Raw genomic sequence first — 3,121 nt, 5'->3', positions numbered from 1 at the left:
CACTCAATTTGTAAAAACCGTGAAAACCTCATTCAACCAATCATAATTTTTCATTTTGTTCATTTTTTTTTGTAATTATGAGGTTGATTAACCATTTTTATTGTGGAGGGTGTTAATCATGGATATTATCATCTTTATTGTTTTAATTTTAGAGAAATACATGAAACAATTTCATTAAAATTTCATTAAGTAGTATATAAAACAATTTCATAACCACATATGAAATAACTTCATCAAAAAAAGTATTATATGAAACAATTTCACAAGATTAACAATTTCATGAAAAAATTTCATAAAATTAACGATAGATGAGAGTAGTTTTTACGGTTTTTACAAATTAGAGTGGTTTTCATTTGATCGCTCCCCTATATATATATATATATATATATATATATATATAGGTGAATTATTATACAACCCCTTACATTTGTACAACCAATACAACCTAATCTCAACCGTCCATTTAATTTGATAAATATGTAATTTCATAGAAGTTTTGATTGTTTTCTAATATAAAGTATTGATCATAATTAATGAACCTTATTCATCTTCCATAAATATTTAAATCATAATAAATGAATTCTCATTATTTTCATAGATATTTCAATTTATTGGGTTGCATTGATTATACAAATGTGATGAGTTGCATTTTAAACAAACTATATATATATATATATATATATATATATAGAGAGAGAGAGAGAGAGAGAGAGAGAGAGAGGTTGGTTATTATAAAACCTTTGATATTTGTGCAACCAATATAACCCAATCTCAACCGTCTATTTCATTTGATGAATATGTGATTTCATAGAAGTTTTGATTGTTTCCTAATATAAAATATTAATCATAATTAATGAACTATATTCATATTCCATAAATATTCAAATCATAATAAATGAACTCCCATCATTTCCATAAATATCTTAATTAATTGGGTTGCAAGGGTTATACAAATACACAAGGTTGTAAGAGAAATATACCCTACATATATATATATATATATATATATATATATCATAATATAATATACTTTTTTATTTTTTATAAAGATAACTAGGAAAACTAGTAAAAAGGTAGAAGTGCCCTTCATTCTAACAGACATTCTTAACGGAGTTTAGTGATGAGAGACCACTTTCAAAATAAAATGAGAACTACAAGGACGATTTCTAGACTTATCAAAGTTCACGTCCCGATTTCAAATATTTCGCTAAACCTCATGAACCAAACTTATGTTGTTTTCTCGGAAGAAAAGGAAAAGAAAGGAAGTGGAAGAAAGGAAAAGAAAATAAAAAAATTGTTTGTGTTCTCGAAAAGGGGAAAGGAAAAGAAAAAAACAAGTTTTTGTGTTTTCGAGAAGAAAGGAAAATAAAGGAAAATTATAATTTTGACAGATATAACCTTTATTTGTTTTGCTTATTTATCTTTTATATTAACTAGTGTTCGGCACCGTGCTTTGCACGGTGATCATAATACATATCAAGTAATATATAAAAAATTGTGAACCACATCAATATTCCTATATACTTCAAAACTGAAAATACTAAATTTTCATGGTGCATTTGTAACTCTTCCAATATTTCAAGTCATCCCTTCTCGTTTCATATACTAATTAACTGTTTTTCAATAATTTCTTTTCTCATTGATATGGATTAAGATTCAAGTCAAATTCAATTACAATTCATGATTTGAAAATATTAAATTCTAATTTATCACATTATTATCTTATAGCGTTATATATTAATTTAAGTAATTTATTTATTTAACTTTTAATATAGATTTTTTTTTGGTAAAAAGATGATTAACTAAAAATCCTATGTTAGGGAAGGTCAGCCAAATAAGTTAAGCACCATGAGTTTAGAGAATCATTCAAAAGAGTCAGTCCTATGAATTGCCAAAGAGACATATCAATATTTATTTATTTATTTATTTATTTATCATTCAGTATCAACATTTTATCTACCAATTAATATGAGATAGACAAAACTCAATCACAATTCATGATTAAAGAATACTCAATCTTAGGGTGTTACATTGATGGTTGTGGTTCTTACTTTTATATAAAGAAAGAATAGATTATATATATAATTAATTTTTAATATCGATTAACCCTTCTTGCAAAAAAAGAGTTGGCCAAAATGAATCAATCTCATGTGTTCGGAAAGTCGGCCAAAATGCTCTAACCACAGGTGTTAAGAGAATCAATCAAGAGGAACCAACCTCATGAGTTGTCACAAAGGCATCTCGACCTCATTTTACATATCCAACATTTTTGTCAATCTTTCAACTCTCAATCAATGTGGGATATATAAAACTCAATCACAATTCAAGATTGAAGAATATTCAATTACCACGGTGCCGCATCAACGGTTCCGCTTCTTACTTTCAAAAACATATTAAAATTATCTCTTCAATTAATATTTAGTTTAGATTAATTTTTTCATAAAAAAAGGTTGGCCAAAATAAGTCAACCGCATATATTTAAAAGTTCAGTCAAAATGATCCAATAACGTAAATTTAGACAATTGCTCCAAACATTTAAACATAAACATGGCTTATATAGCCAAATGAACCTTTTAATTTTCAAAGGGAACTCATATTTATCTTATATACTCATTTTCATCATTGATGTATCAATTTCTAATCAATGTGGATACCCAAAATCCAACCATAATACAAGAAATTTAAAAATATTTGGTTTTAATGATGCCACCTTATTATTTTATAGCTTTCTTTTGTATTGATATATTGATTTTTTTATATAGACAACTTTTTTGCAAATAGAGGGTTCTTCAAAATAAACAAACCCCATGAGTTTAGAGAGTTAGCCAACATGAACCAATGATATGTGATAACTCTCATTTTGTTAGAGTTATTTGTTGTTCTATACCCCTATTTTATTGTATCTTTGGTACCCATTTTGCTCATATCCTATATTTTTGATCTAAATTATGTTAAGAGGTGATGAAAGGATAAGAATTTAATTATTGTCTAAAAGACTCTTTATTGTTGGTAAATTTGGCATCTAGTTGGATTTGAACAAAATTATGATATTCATATTCTTGGATATTATTGGGAGTTAATGCTAAGTTCAAATCTAATTACTTGGTTGCATGGAAGATTG

Source organism: Cynara cardunculus, assembly GCF_001531365.2.
Source record: "Cynara cardunculus var. scolymus isolate 2C chromosome LG 2, CcrdV1, whole genome shotgun sequence".
In the NCBI taxonomy this organism is placed as follows: domain Eukaryota; kingdom Viridiplantae; phylum Streptophyta; class Magnoliopsida; order Asterales; family Asteraceae; genus Cynara; species Cynara cardunculus.
Note: the sequence above shows the minus strand (reverse complement) of the source record.